Here is a 16,363-nt window from a genome sequence, read left to right as displayed (position 1 = left end):
AATAATAGAGGGATTAAATAATAATGATTAAGTCAAAATGTAATAATGGATAGAAAAGAAAAGGTTGGAACACTTAGCAAGGCAGTCGGTGAGATTCTATCAGGAAATTTAGAACAGCGGTGCAAACAGATCTGTTGCTGAACCCAAATGTGGTGGCGCCAAATGATAGCAAGAGCGGGCTGCTCAAACTAAGGCCAAGATGCTGCAAGGACTCCTCCAGCAACCTTTCTCTCAGAGACTTGAATCGGCGGCAATACAGCCAAAAATGTTTTATAGATTCTGTCTCACGGCAAAATGCACAAAGGGGAGAGAGCGCCAAACCCGACTTGTGTAAATAGAAATTTAGAGGGGGGATGCGGCAGCGCAGCCTGGTCACGGATAACAACCTACCCACCCGATTGTGAGAAAACCAACCACCTTGTGAGGTGGCAGTTAATGGTTGATCGCGAGAGGTTGTGTGTGGTCGGAATTAACCCGGAGGCCTTCGCGACGGTGGTGGACGTAGGTTTTGAACGTGAAAAACCGAGCGAACTTCAACGAATTATCAATCGCTTTTCGAATCCGCCTGAAAGCAGGGGTGGTCAAGTAAGACTCCGCCTCGCCGTACAATTTGCTACATGTGGCGCGGCTATAGTTTTGGTGGTGGAACGGACGCATCGGACGGTTCCCGGACAGGTGGTGGTGGTACCGGGTTCGAACCCCCAAACCGGGACGATATATATTTTTTTTTAACTGCGAAGATTACACGAGGAACCTGTGCAGCTTTTCCCTCCATAGCCTTAGGGCTGCACTGTGGTTATTAATGATTCCTTCGTTTGTCAAGCTTCGGGTTTTGTAAAGGCTACCATTCTCTTGTCTCCGCTCTCTCCCAGGCGTTTTTTTTTTCTTCTTGGACACGCAGTATTTTCGTAAGAGTTTTTTGGAGTACGAACTTCGCTCCTTACTTGCTTCTCGCGTCAAGGAATTGTACTGAACATCGCCTCTCGGCAAGCCCGCAGTGCTGCAGAAGGCGGAACAGAAATGCGAGGAGATTGGGCCAGTCTTGGAAAAAGATAAGACGTGTTCCGAAAGTGGCGACGTTTGTGTGTGTGTGTGTGTGTCTCGCCACACACGGCTTCACTATTCGCATTTCTTCCGTGTCCGCAGTGTTCGCGCGGCTCTCTTCGGAACGCTTCAAACCGCTGCGCCAGTTGATACCAGCCCCCCATACACACGGCATATGCGGGTATGTGGTATAGTACTGCAGTCGGTATCTACGGTTTGAAAACTCGTGAAACGTGACAGCGATGTAGGGTGCAACGTTTTTAACTGTAAGCCTGTTTTAGTACAGCATTGGGCGCCCGCCCCGCTCGAGCAAAAAAAAGAAAAAAGAAACTCATCCGATAAAGCGAAACGCCACCCATGTAGGGCGCCTCTTATGCGTGGTGCATGGAGTCTATTTTCGGTGAAAATCTCTCTGGCTACTCTGCTAGCTCGGCGTGCTACGAAAAAAAAAAGAGGGGGGGGGGGGGGGGCTACGGGCCAGACGAACAAGCAGCGCAGAAACATCGGCAGGCCTTGAATGGAACGGGCAAAAAAAAAGACAAAAAGGGAAGCCTAACGCAAAGCCATTGTGATCAGCGATCCGTGCAGGAGACGAGCCGCTGGGGCTGCCAGCCGAACTCCAATAGCATCCCTCTGTCGCACGCGTATACCCCCTACAGGGTGTTCCTTCTTTTCTGTTCCCTCTTTCTTTTTTTTTTATTTGCTCTTTACCTGCTCGCTTCTCGGTGCCTTTTTTTTTTTTGCTTTGCTGTTCTATCGGTACGACCGTCCTCCCCGTATGACGCAGTTGTCGGCCCGTAGCTGTCACACGGCGTCGCGCCGTCGGGCCCAGCCTGTCTCTACTAGTCTTTTATACAGGGTGTAGTAGTGTACGTGCAACCAATTGTCCCTTGCGTGTGTCCCCGCTGAGCTGTGCGTGTGCTCGTATGTATAGTTAGCCGTCGCTGCATTGCGTCGCAGTCTCCTTCCATTATTTTTTTGCGTCACGCTCGACCGTCGGATTATTGTACGCGCTGGTAATTACCGTTCTCTCATTGTTCTTTCCGCGCTCGCCGTTGTCGCTCGTTTGAGAACCGTGCGCATGCGCAGAAGCGCTGGTTGACCTTGAACGCGCGCGCGCGGAAGAGGGATTTAGTGTCTTCGCGTTCTGCCCGTGCCGAGCACCACGGCCCTTTTCGTTAAAAGGGAGTACTCTAGAGGACAGCTTGTCCACTTTTTACTCCCCTTTTTTTACGTTTTTCTGAAAGGGGATAAGTTGTCCTCTAATAAAGGTGCGCACTAGAGGAGTTTACTGTCTTTTTACTCCCTTATAGGCGTATTCGTGTTTTGGAGTGTGTGCCCGGCGATCCTCTTGTTGTTCGGTGCTATGCCGACCGGCCATTTTGGAATCTCTGCTATAGTGGGAGTCGAGCTTTTGTTCTCGGCAGGGCCCTTCGGTGTGCCGCTTCTCTGTGTGTACAGCGCTTACTGCTTGGAAGCATTAGATGCCTCATCGGCGCGAAAACCCGGCGTCGTCCAAAAAAGGGGGCGGTGTTACGGAAATTCGCGATTGGTCTAAACGGTGTGACGTCATCGAAGGCGGGAAAATACGAAATATCAAGAAGTTGGAGTCGGTTGCTAGTACTTGCAACTGCACCAACTGCGAAGGAACATTTCGGATAGAATTAAACTGGAATCGGAACAGAATTGTGCGCATATATATATATATATATATATATATATATATATATATATATATATATATATATATATATATATATATATATATATATATATATACACTCCGTTTACGGGAAACAGCAGAGTGTGACAGCCTGTACACAGCTACCGCATACCGCCGCCGCGAGTCGTCAACTCTGCGTGCACTGTTTTCTGTTGTGGAAAACTGCCGCAGAAAACGCGGCAGTTTTTCTTTTTTTTTTAGGGAGAATAGGACCACATCACGGTCCATTCTTCGGTATTGGATGCCTAGATGTCCATGGAGGCACCCTGAACCGCGGAAAAGTATCCCGGCTAGCGGTCGGTGCAATATCAGCGAAGAGAAGCAACTGATGAGGGCGGGTACACATGTCCACATTCCCGAACATTCACTATACGGGCCCGCTGTCGTCGCTGTTGCGGCTGCACTGACCGCTTTCCGCGTGTGGTAGCAACCACGGAGTATTGAATGGAGTATGGCAGCGCTACAGCAGCTTTCTCAGCAGTACACTTTGGCGACACCCCCCCCCCCCCTACCCCCCCTCCGGAGGGACAGCCATCGATGCCGACCTATTTCTTAAGCTATTTTGCCGATGCACATGGTCTAGCATTGCTTTGTCTCGCAGAGCGCCAAAGCCCGCGGTTTTGAAGTCAGGAGATGTCGAGAAAGATGGCGGACCAGGCCGTCGGAGTGCGGTTATGAAGCCCCATGAGAGCCTGCTTGGTGACGCACTTTTACGCGATATATAGCCGCCGCGGTGGCTGAGTGGTTATGGCGCTCGGCTGCCGGCCCAAAAGACGCGGGTTCGATCCCGGCCGCGGCGGTCGAATTTCGATGGAGGCGAAATCCTAGAGGCCCGTGTATTTTATGATGTCAGTGCACGTTAAAGAACCCCAGGTGGCCGAAATTATTCCAGAGCCTTTCACTACGGCGTCCCTCATAGCCTGAGTCGCTTTGGGACGTTAAACGCCCATGAACCATAAACCATTTTACGCGATATATCATATACAGCTCGCCCGGTCGAAAGGCGCCGTCGGCGAAGTTGTAGTCGGCACCGGGTGTCGGAAATAACCGGGGGCTGCGTGAAAAAAAAAAAAAATCGTACCATGGCAATTGGTGCTCTAGTGATTGATGGTTGATTGGTGTGTGCTAGGCGATGACGAGTTAACGAAGTAATTGTAATGAATTGATTACTTAAGGAAATAAAAAAATGGAAAAAGTAGGCTCGAGGGTGTCAAAATGCTCAGAATGAAAAGCCAGTGCTGGATGACGCCAATCAAGCAAATTTATAGTTTATAATTGATCAATTAATTTGGAACAGTTGGAAAAAAAAGGAAAATCCGTTCAAAGGTGTCAAACTGCTAAGAATAGAAAGCCTAACTTTGTACGCTTTCTCGTCATACCCCTAAGGCGGAGCCTATAAGTGTCCTCTCCTGTTTTTCGTTGGGAACGAGGCTGTGCGGAGTAGTATGGGAGGAATTTTGTAGACATTTAAATACCCGGTGCGCGACATTTCCCACCCACCGGTTGAATGTTCCTTGCTGCAAAACACGGTCGGCGCTGAAAAAAAAAATAAATAAAAGAAGGCTCTAGCAACCACCTATATATACACACACGGCTGTGGCGCAAGGACACCATGCACCACCGGTGCGACGCTCTCGAGTGCGCGTTCTCGGAGTCGCTCAGCAGAACTGGTCGCGTAGCCTCGGTAATTGATAACCCTGCAGATTACACCTGGGAGTGTGTCTATGGCTGCATGTAGCACAGAGAGCAATTCTCACGGGCACACCACTCCTGTGCGCGGCGGCTGCCGGTGCAATTGCGACGACGTCGCTTTGCACACCGGAGGAAAGGAAATGATCACGGCGTGGCCTCCGCTGGTGTATATACACGATGATTGTTATTTGCTCGTTTCGCTTTGCGTCTTTGTCCCAGCGCCGGTGCCCAGGAGGGGAGGAGACCTTTTTTTATAGTTGCTGCATCTCGGTGCCGCCACGGTAACGGGAGGGGCGATCGGCTTGTTTCAAGCAGGCACTGATGCGCACCCTTCGAGTGTGCACATTGGCAAAGGAAAGAGCGATGGAAGTGGCGAGCAGTAGAAATAATAATAATAATAATAATAATAATAATAATAATAATAATAATAATAATAATAATAATAATAATAATAATTGGTTTTGGGGGAAAGGAAATGGCGCAGTATCTGTCTCGCATATCGTTGGACACCTGAACCGCGCCGTAAGGGAAGGGACAAGGGAGGGAGGGAAAGAAGAAATTAAGAATTAGAGGTGCCGTAGTGGAGGGCTCCGGAATAATTTCGACCACCTGCGGATCTTTAACGTGCACTGACATCGCACAACGCCTTTTGCGTTTCACCTCGGCGGCGGCCGCGTTTTGAGCCCGGTGACTTCGGATCAGTCGACGAGCGCCCTAACCACTGAGCCACCGCGGCGGGCCTTTCGGAATTCAGGTCTGTTCCAGAGACGATGCTAGAAAGTGGAGAGGAGGAAGAGGTTACGAGGAAAGGAAAGGCGCGCTGGTCCGGGACACATTTTTCTTTATTTCGTTTTTTTTTCTTCCTTTTAGTGCCAATATAATCTACGTCTCACTTCTGGATGGACACCAGAACCGTGCCTTGTGTCGGGGTCTGTGGTGCCCTAACACACCTCATGCAAGTAAGTGCCTTCGTACATGAAGAAAAAGATAGAAGAGAGAAAGGGAGTGAGAGAGGACCTTTGTGCATGGCTGCGCGCGCCGACGCTCGAGGTGCTACCGGCGTTGCGTGTACACATAACGCCGTCCACTTAACAATCTGCCTTCCCCTGTCCGAGCTGCAGGACTGCATCACCGAGTCCGCGTGTATATACGGTATATAGGCTGGGCCGCTAATCGCGCAAAACTATGATACACGGCGCTGCGCTCGCGTTGTTTCGATTTTCGCCGCGACTGTACGGCTTCAATTACCGGGGTCATTCGTCACGGGCTCTGCCGCTTGCTGGGTCGAGCTACGGTCTCTTGTACACGGAGTTGGGGGGGGGGACAACAACACTCGGGCACGGCAGCGTGTGAGAGGCGAACATTGCTGCCTGCCTCGCGAGAATCGCGCGCGGTAATTTGCCTGTAACTGTCGCTGCTGCCTCTGTCGAGTTCCTTCTCTGTCGCCCCCCTTTTTATTATTTTTGCATTCTTTTTGTCCTTCTAATGCGCGAGGCGTCGTTGTTGGCGGACACGCCCAGTAGCGAAAAGCGGTAACGCGGGTCCGGATGTAACAAGCTCCGCTGCTTGCTTATCGGCTGAGGTGTAAGAGCGTGTAGTAATGAAACACGTACGCAGGTGTAGCCGAATTGGCGTAGGCTTGCAGGTGCTGTAGCTTGAACGCGGAGGAAATGAAGTGCGCAGGAGGTTGGCTTTGCTGTCTTGCGTAATGCGCTGCGCAGTTGAAGATTGTGAATACGGGAAGCGCAGAGAGGGAGAAGGGGCGGGGTGTGAGCGAGCAGAATTTATGGGGCATTGAACGCGTTTGCGTTATCTCGATTAACTATCCAGAGTAATTGAATGGCGTCTCTGGTGGAGGGTATTCTGGACGGAGTGGCAGGGCGCTGTGAGAAAGGGTGGAGATGAGCGGGTGTATAGAGCAGTTTTTTTGGTTGTTGAAAATTTTGTTCTGTACACATTTCGCCCATCGTTTGTGAGAACGGCGACGTACTGGATGAGCGGATAAGGAATAAATATAAACTGCGCCGCTGAGTAAGGGTTCACTGTGCGGCTCAGACATGGTGTGTTCTGTGGTGTGGATATCCTCATTTATATTTGGAACCCGTTGGTGTAGCTATCACGCCTTTGCTAGAGGCCTTGGGATTGCGCTAGAGGCCAGATTACTCCGTTTTTACACCCATCTAGCGGTGTATTCGTGTTTAGAGTAGAATGTTTTTTTTTTTTTAGGCATTATAGCCGCATGAAAGAGCGGAAGTGGATGAGCTTGCCGCCTGTGGACGCCCGCGGCGGTCGAATTTCGACGGAGGCGAGATTCTAGAGGCCCGTGTGCTGTGCGATGTCAGTGCACGTTAAAGAACCCCAGGTGGTCGAAATTCCCGGAGCCCTCCACTACGGCGTGTCTCATAGTCTGAGTCGCTTTGGGACATTAAACACGCGTAAACCCAAACCAAACCATGTCATATACGTTAGCGACATCTGGTGACACGAAATGCAGGCTACATTACCGTATGCTAAAATAAAAATAAATAAAAAGAAGTGGACATGGACGTAGGAAGAAACAAAGAGGTGCGATTCCGGTTCGGGGGAAAACAACTAGACTTGTTACCGGAAGTAAAACTAAAGTTGGTTTAAAAGAAAGGAAATGGCGCAGTAACTGTCTCACGTATCTCGGTGGACGCCCGAACCGCGCCGTAAAGGAAGCTGGAAGTGAAAGAAGGAAGGAAGAAAGAGGTGCCGTAGTGGAGGGCTCCGGCATAATTTCGACCACCTGGGGATCTTTAACGTGCACTGACATCGCACAGCGCACAGGCGCCTTAGCGTTTCGCCTCCATAAAAACGCAGCCGCCGCGGTCGGGTTCGAACCCGGGAACTCCGAATCTCGTAGCCGAGCGCCCTAACCACTGAGCCACTGCGACGGTGCTGCTGTTTCTGGTGATGATGATGATTATGGATTTTTATGGCGCCAAGGCATCTTTGGCCAAAGAGCGCCATGGCACAAGGTTTTTTCTTACACTCAGGGTAGGGTCGAAGATCCGGTTTCCCAAGCATATTTCACCCTAAAGAAGCCGAGCACCAGGCCATGGGAAAGCTTGTACCCATTGTATCACCGGTGGGTACTCGGCGGCACTGGGGTACTGTTTCTGGTTTAGGGTGAAACAGCTGGACGCGATTTCGGTCTGGTTGTTTCCGGTTCGCGGAAAGTCTGGACAGAATAATGCCGGTCCGGTTGCTTCCTGTTGAAGGGAAAAAGAACTGGAGGCGATGCCGCTTCCATTTCCTCATCGCTGTCCATCTGTTAGGAGTCGGTGCCACTTTCGGAGTACACCCCCTCTGTGTGCTCAAGACGCGAGCCTCTCCTCATTCGCTTCTCGTTGTTATCGCGGCGACTGCTAAGTGTGTGTGTGTGTGTGGGGGGGGGGGGGGGGGATATCGAGAACGGCCCTCTATTCTTAAAAGGCCTCTCCGCACGTGCTTGAGATTGTCGCCGATGGCGCGCGCTCGTTGCGATGAAAGTTGGCACCACGCGGAAGACGGGACTGGGCCGCGTTAAGAAACAGTGTTACCTTTACGGCTTTGCCGAGGCTCGGGAGGGTTTTCGGATTAGAATATATTAGATATGTTCAGCATATATCGCGATCCGCGTTGCGCTATTCTGTGATCTGTCGGCTTACACGGGGACACCCCTTATAAAAGTGGTCTATAGGCAGTCATATACTTCTTGTGAGACTGTATTGCCTTCCTATAGATATTTCTGTTTGTCTGTTCACACTCTATAGACAAAAAGTCTACTAAATGTGTATGTCCACAAATCTGTAGATTGTCTATTCACTGTCTAGAGGATTTGTATTGCCTATAGACTATTCTCTAGGGTTTGTCTATAGAGAGTATATAGACTTTATACACAAAAGTCTATGGACAGTCTATAGACTGTCTAAAGAAATTTTTGTAAGGGCCTCATGCGTCTGCGCAATAGCAGGTGTGCGCCTATCGCGGCAACCCGCGCACGCGCAGATATATCTCCCCGCTGAAGCGGATTGTGGTATGCTAAATCTCGCCGCGGTGGCTCAGTGGTTAGCGCGCTCGGCTACTGATCCGGAGTTCCCGGGTTCGAACTCGACCGCGGCGCTGCGTTTTTATGAAGGCGAAACGCTAAGGCGCCCGTGTGCTGTGCGATGTCATGCACGTTAAAAGATCCCCGGGTGGTCGAAATTATTCCGGAGCCCTCCACTACGGCACCTCTTTCTTCCTTTCTTCTTTCACTCCCTCCTTTATCCCTTCCCTTAGGGCGCGGTTCAGGTGTCTGTCCAACGATATATGAGACAGATACTGCGCCATTTCCTTTCCCCAAAAAAACCAATTAAAAAAAAAAAGACCTGTGCTAGGTTTCTCAGCGTTGATCGAGGTATATTTCTCAGGTATGGGTGCTTCCATGAATGCACGCGAAGAGATTTTGCTGCCGTATAGGTCCAACAGCTCTTTCTCTGGGGCCTTTCATCACACGCCCTACATGTGGTATCTGGCGCTTTCTACTCCTTGAGAAACGCAGCGGCGTCGTGTAGCGCGCATTTAGTCCAATACATGCGTGACAGAAAGCACATTTAAATCTGAATTACAAAAAAAAAAAACCCGCACGGTAAAGCCTGATAAAAACTTGGGAGTTGTTTATTCGGCCGTTAGAAGTGGGAAGCTGATTTAAACGAAGCAAGCTACTCGGAAGGCTGTGCAGTGCGTGTCCGTTGTTGCCACACATTTCTTGAAAAGGCGGCAGTGTGGGAGCGCCGTTCTCTCCTGTTTAAAATTTCTCGTATATATGGTCAGTGTAGAGCTGATGGGCTGAAAAAAACAAACAAGGAGACACTTTGTTGACCTGAAGTGTGGTGAGGCGGAAGCCTTTAGCGCGGTGTTGCTGCTTGTGGGACTGATGCGTGGTTGAGATGTTGATTAGGTACACAGTTGTTTGTGAATCTTAAATGCTGGAGACACTGGAGGGCGTTTGGGAGGCATCCGTCTTATTCGACGCCTTTCCGCGAACGCTGATCCAGCGTCCTAGACAAGGAGAACTATATATTCGTTGACAGGGAGTAGCGTAGTCGTTAGCACGCTCGGCTGCGGAAGAATCCGATCGTGCACAAAGGTTCTTTTTTTCTTATCGAGTTGCTGAAGAGTGTTACGGACGGACGGACGCGAGCATGAACCATTATAGGCTTTCGCCTTAAAAAAAAAAAAATGGATGAGGCACTAAAGCTCCGCCTTAAAGGTATGACGCGATAGCGTATGCTGGTTAATTCCCATGTATGCAGAAGGTACTTCTCTACATTACATTCACAGATCACTGGGAGTCCTCATAACCCTTCGGACGCAGCGGTGTATCGATTAAGCGATGCGCCACTACCCTGCGATGGCAGCTGCTGCCAGCGGTGGGCCTTGTTCGGCCCAGGTTGCTCTTCGATCCCGAGCGACCAATCATTAATTTAACGGCCACCTGCCACGGTGTGCAGTTTGCTCACAATCCGATGGTCAGGTTGGGATGACGCCGCAAGGTCACGTGATTTAAGTGGCCCACCTGCCTCCTAGATTTCTGTCTGGTCACCACCTGCCAGAGTCGCGATTTTTCGAGGCAGCGTGCATTTCAGTGGGTACGTTGGGTCCGACGGTGTTCTGAATATCACCCCTCGAGAAGAGAGCGGCCTTTTACGCCGCTGCATGGCTGGCTGCGCCAGCGTCGTTGCCGCCACGCGGAAAGCAAAAGGGAGCCCTGCACGTCGGCCTCAGGCTTGGTTACACGGGAGGGTAGCAAGCAAGGGAGCCGACTGCGCAAGCGCTCGGCCAGCGCCGCGTGCCCTGTTTTGTTTGTTTACCCGCGAATGACGACGTCTTCCTCTGCGCGGAGACGGTTGCGAGAGCCGCTGGCGAAAGAGGGGGGTTGCAGTGCTCCCTCGAAAGGGTGCTGGGTCTTCTTCCTCTTCTCGGCCTTTTGTCCATTGTTCCGGTGCCGCGAGTTTCGAAATTAGGAGCTGCGAGCGAGAAAGAAAGAAGAGTGGAAGAAAATGGGAGGTGGATGGAATGAATAGGCCCCCCCGTGTATGTGTATAAGACGGCCGGCCGCCTCAGCCGCCGGGCCTGTTTCCCTGGGCAAACAGATTGAATTACACCGCCCCTCCCCCCCCTTCTTTCACGGTTTTTATTTTTTTTTTCACACGGCGTCCCGGCTGGCGTGAAAGGAGATGTGCTGCGCGTCGCCGTCGTCAATTTGACGTCTTCATTCTGAGCCCTGCGAAGCAGCGCGGCGTTGCCTCGTGACAGCCGCGTTAGCGGTTCGCAGAAAAAACAGAAAACTATAGTGACAGACGGAGTCGGCGGATGTTTGTCTGATTTCGGCTGCTTAAATGGCGCCGGAAATGCGAATGGTGTATAGCTTCGCTGAGTGTCCAGCCCGTTGCGCAACCCGTCCCGACAGTTACTCAGCAGCATCCGTCCATGCAGCGGCTGCAACGTACGTGTACGTTCCTTTTGAGAAGTTTCAGTGCCACTTAGCGGCTGATCAGTGTGGGCTGGTATACACGTGATGGATGTCACCACGGCCGGCGAAGATGTCGAGGGAGCTAACCTTGGAAGCGTGCTAACTGACTGTTAAACAGCTCAGCGTATAAGAGTCGGGGCGGTTTGCAGTTGTGAAATGTTCTGCCGGGAAACTCGTCTGGCGTCTATGTGCACAGGGTGTTTAACCTAGGACTTTAGACAATTAAAAAAAAAAAACACTGACTTAGAGAGCGCGTTTTTCGGCATAGCGTTCTCGGCGATGAAGGACATCAGCAAACAGCTAAGACGTGCTAACTAGCAGGCTGGCTAACTAATATTGAATAGTAAGCTTTTTAACTATTATTTTTAGGCTGCTTAATTATTGAGAGCTGTGTAGCTCGCCGTCAGTAATGTCCGTATCAGTTTTTAGAATTTCGAAAACCGGATTACCCTAGGCGCTGTGTCGCAACAAATTGTGTCTACGTCGCGCCAAAATACATGCGCTTTCGAGAAGCTTGCAGGCAAAGCACGCTCTGCAGTGCGAGTAACTCTTCTAAATAGCCTAAATTTGTTGGGCCACAGCACCGAGGGTAGCTGCGTTTCGAAATTCTAAAAACTTATGTTTAAGGAGCCCAACAGTTTTAGTTAGAAATCTAACACTGCAGTATTAGTTAAGCAGCTGTCTAGTTTAGCACAGCTTAGCTGTTTTCTGATGTGTACTACACCGCTGACAATGCTATGCCGAAAAAAGCGCTCTTCTTCTAACCGAAAAAGCCGACTCGCCGCGGTGGCTCAGTGGTTAGGGCGCTCGACTACTGATCTGGAGTTCCCGGGTTCGAAACCCGACCGCGGTGGCTGCGTTTTTATGGAGGCAAAACGCTAAGGCGCCCGTGTGCTGTGCGATGTCAGTGCACGTTAAAGATCCCCAGGTGGTCGAAATTATTCCGGAGCCCTCCACTACGGCACTTCTTCCTTTCGTCTTTCACTCCCTCCCTTGTCCCTTCCCAGGTGTCCAACGATATACGAGACAGATACTGTGCCACTTCCTTTCCCAAAAACCAATTAAAAAAAATTAAACTGAAAAAGCCCACTTTTAAAAAAAATGTGTGCACTCTTAGGTGAAACACCCTGTCTATAAATGCATACATACATACGTACACAGGCGTTCACTTGGGTCTTACGCGAGATCCCCATCGGGGTGCGCCTGTATTCTGCTCTCCTTTCGCCGACCCGGGCGACTGGTGGTTCGCGTCGCCTCAAATAGAATTACGTTCTGTTCTCTGTCTGGCATCTGTATGTATCTCCTCACCCTCTTCCAGCGCAGTTTCACCACCCGAGGCAGTGGGAAGCGCCTTCTTTTCGCCAGCGATGCCTGGAAGTTGGTATCTCTCTGTCAGGGGCCTGCCTATCCGAGCACTCGCGGGTTTATAGTTAGGCCTCGTCGAAACGGCCCGCGCGCTCTTGTTTTTGGTCGATAAATACCTCCAGCCCTCCTTGCAGTCCCACTCTCTGGAGTGCGCGGCCGATCGAACGTTCGCTGGTCTATCCCCCCTCCCTTTCTCAGTGAACGTGCGAGCGATGCTTGCCCGAGATATGTATATGCCTTTCGGGGGTAAACATCCTTACTTTCGAGTTGGGGGCCGAGGGAGCGGCGTGAATACTGGTGGCCCGGTTGCAGACGCCGCTCTTGTGGTTTATCTTCTTCAGGTCCCGCGCGCGGTGCGGCGAGGTTTTAATTCCATTTGCGTATGTCTGGCTTCGCTCTATTTTTTAATTTTTCGTGTATAAATAGCCGCGCGTCGAATTCTTTTCCGTCTTCCAAAGTTTATTTTTCTTCTTTCCCGTGGGCTACGGGCTCGCGGCGAATATATGTAAGGGCTGACTGCGGCACCCCGGAAGCATAGCAGACGATCGCGGGAGGAGAACCAAGACGGACTCTCTTATCGGCTGCGTTTTTTTTTTTCCTTATCGGTGGGCACCTGCTCGTCTGCGCCGTATCGCGTCTTGTGCGTGTGCCTCTGTATCTGTGCTCCATATGTGGAAGCATCGTGCCATGGATGGATGGCTGTTCGCTTGTGTGAGCGTATACACAGCGGAGCTGGTCAAAAAAAAAAAAAATCATCTTCTGCTTGTGCTTCTTAAGCGTCGTCTGTTTTCCGGTTCGCACATTTCGAGATCGCTGTGTTTTGGGAGACGATTTGGTCAGCCGTACGCATACTGTATACTGGTTTCCTCCGGTTTCCACCATATTTGAGCACTGAGCTTAACATCGTAACTGTTGAGGCAATTTCTGCTAATTTGAACCGCGTATTTTCGAGGTTTTCGCGAAATCGAGCTCCGCCTGCGTTTGATCTTGCACACGATATTGCAGAGTTTTAGCATAGCGGAGGCGTATTGGAGTAGACACTGGATTAGCCGGCGTCGTGTAATCCGCTATACGTATATGCTAATACGCCCTGTGCTGTGCTAAATGTCTCTGTTGCCTACATTATACTATAGATGCTGTGTATTGCCGGGTGCCGCCATATTTGAACTCCCGGCAGCCGTTTGGAATAAGCTTTGCATTCAAATCGAAATGGAGGAGATGACTCCGACCTATATTTGCTCGAGAGCTATTGTATAGACTGACTTCTATAGTGTTTCGCAGTGTTTTTGATCGCTAGGTTGAGGAAATCGCGCACAAATAGTGGCGCTGTTCATGATGTCTGTATACCTTTATATAGCCATATCGGGCTTCTGCGCTGGCATGGCGATATAGTGTTTTGGGTTACGCGTCTGAAGTGCACTTTTATTTGCCGCCAGGGGTGCTTCGTGAGTTCGCGTTTCAATAACGAGGCACTTTAAATCCGATTATCGCGATAACGGTTACGTATAGTCTGTGCGCACATTACTTCGATTGCTTTATTCACTGCAGGGTCATCGCAGCTCATACCGCCGGATGCACCCAGGAGCCACGTGTCTTCTTTTTCTATTTACCTACCTCTACGGGATGTGTACGGTGGAATTTAAGTGGCAGCTAGCTTCTTTCTTTTCTCTCGGGCCCAGTCAGTTTGAACAGGTTTCACGTTGGATAAGGGCGGGCGATCGTCGGCTGAATTTAGCGGCCAACTTTCGGAGTCGATTGGGGGGCCGCATTTTTCTTTCTCGTTTCCTCTTACGTGCGGACGTTATAGATCGTAAACGGGGGGGCTAACGGGAACCGGTAATCGCGGCAGTTTGCATGCGCCGTTTTACCCGCGTGTGCATGTGATAGTTTAACCGCCTCACCGAACGGTAAGCGAACGAATCTAAGCGCGCAGGGCAGGAATCTAGTGCCTTGGCATATTTACAGCCCCGTGTATAGAGGCGCATTCATCATCATCATTCATCATTTATTATACCCTTAAAGGCCTCTGTTGAGGCATTACATAAGGGGGGGGGGGACAAAGCAAATGCAACTAAGAATAATACGTTAATACAACAAAACATAATGCAATACAATAAAATGAAAAACGATACATCACAATGCAACGTTGGTCAATAATGAAGGGCACAAGGCTGAATTAGGCGGTAACAACGACAACAACAACAAGAAAAATAATAAGTTAACTGGGTGAAGTTTGAGAAGTGTCTTTTATTCAGTACAGTGATTAATTAATGCCTGTCGAAATTTAGTAGCGTCGCGCTCGCTAACAATGTAGTCGGGTAGCAGGTTCCAATTTTCTATTGCAGTTGGAAGAAAAGATTTATTAAATGCCAAGGTCGATCCATGTATACGTTTGAATGCTGAGGAGGTTAAACAGGCGGCGCGATGTTCTGATGGGAGCTAGTAATAATGTGTCACGAAGATCAGGAAAAATTGTAATATAACTTATGAAAGAGGCAGAGTCGTGCGATTTTCCGTCGGAGCTCTAGTGGCGGGATGTTAAGTGAAGATTTAATACTGGTGATACTGCTGTGTCTATTGTAATTTGAGGATATAAAACGGGCTGCTCTGTTTTGAACGGCTTCTAAGGTGTTAATTAAGTATGCTTGGTGAGGATTCCATATAGCCGCTGCATAATCAAGTATGGTACGGGTGAATGTTTCGTATGCTAATTTTCGAACAGAAGGAGGGGCTAGGTACAGGGATCTTCGGATGAGGCCAAGTGATTTTGATGCTCTAGATGCTAGATATAAGATGTGTTCCGACCAGGTTAATTTGCTGGAGATGGTGATTCCAAGGTACCGATATGATTGGACTTGGGTTACCGTGTTTGACAGGAGTGAATATGCAGATCTGATGTTGGAACGTTTTCGCGATACTTGCATGAATTGGCACTTTGAGACATTCAGCTGCATAAGCAGTCGGAACACCACCGTTCTATTATGTGTAAGTCGTTCTGAAGCGATAGTTGATCCCTGTTAGTGACAATGCGACGATAAAGGATGCAATCATCCGCAAAAAGCCGAATAGTGGATGAAACACCGGAAGGAAGGTCATTAATGAAGATTAGAAAAAGAAGTGGGCCAAGAACGGAACCTTGGGGAACGCCAGAGATAACGTTAGTAGTGCCTGAAGGATGATTGTCGATTACTGTGTATTGGGAGCGACCTGTTAAAAAGCAATGTATCCATGATAAAACGAGAGGGATCAATGGACAGTCCGGGAGAGTTTAGACATGAGGCGAAGATGGGGCACGCGATCGAAGGCTTTAGAAAAATCTAAAAAGATAATGTCAGTTTGGAATGAAGAGTCCATATTTAAGTGGAGGTCAGTGGTAAATTCAAATAGCTGAGTTTCACACGAAAAACCGGAACGGAAACCATGCTGCTTAGTAAAAAAGAAATTGTTCTGATCGAGGTGTGATGCAACATGTGAATATATGACGTGCTCTAGAAGCTTACAGGCAATGCATGTAAGAGATATTGGGCGATAATTTGAGGGATCTGATCTGTTACCTGCTTTAAACACCGGCACAACTTTGCTTATTTTCCAGTCTTTCGGAAGCAAACCCGTAGTCAATGACTGCTCGAAAATAACTTGAAGGAATAGGCTAGAACTTTCCTTAGTGCTCTTAAGAAATTTTGCAGGAATTCCGTCAGGGCCTGCTGCTTTCGACGTTTTAAGCCCATCAATTATTTTCACAATGCCTTCCGCTGCAATGTGAATGGGGGGCATTTGAGGAAAATTTGAATTGGGAACTGGTGGTATATTTTGAGGGGGCTCATGGGTGAACACCGATGAAAAATATGAATTCATTGTATCTGAGCGGAGTTCTGTGGGAACAGATGCACCACGTTCGTCAAACAAGGTGATGTCTCGTGAACGGTGAGTGTGTGGTGCCAGTATGGACCAAAATTTCTTTGGATTATTACGAATAATGTTCTTCAAGTCCTGATGAAAGAATTTCTTTTTACTGTGTC

General features: G+C 49.4%; 1 protein-coding gene and 1 non-coding gene across 2 annotated transcripts in view; both read left to right on the top strand.

The window, feature by feature from the left end:
* osp (myosin phosphatase Rho interacting protein outspread) overlaps window positions 1-16,363 on the top strand; it is a 114,405-nt gene that overhangs the window by 20,152 nt on the left and 77,890 nt on the right. The gene's annotated exons all lie outside the window — the stretch shown is intronic.
* TRNAS-ACU (transfer RNA serine (anticodon ACU)) lies at window positions 11,760-11,832 on the top strand. Its single transcript has one exon. It is a non-coding gene; the product is annotated as a tRNA-Ser (tRNA).

This window comes from Amblyomma americanum, chromosome 8, assembly GCF_052857255.1.
Source record: "Amblyomma americanum isolate KBUSLIRL-KWMA chromosome 8, ASM5285725v1, whole genome shotgun sequence".
NCBI classification, from domain to species: Eukaryota; Metazoa; Arthropoda; class Arachnida; order Ixodida; family Ixodidae; genus Amblyomma; species Amblyomma americanum.
The sequence above is the reverse complement of the archived record's forward strand: the minus strand, read 5'-3'. Positions and strand labels throughout refer to the sequence as shown.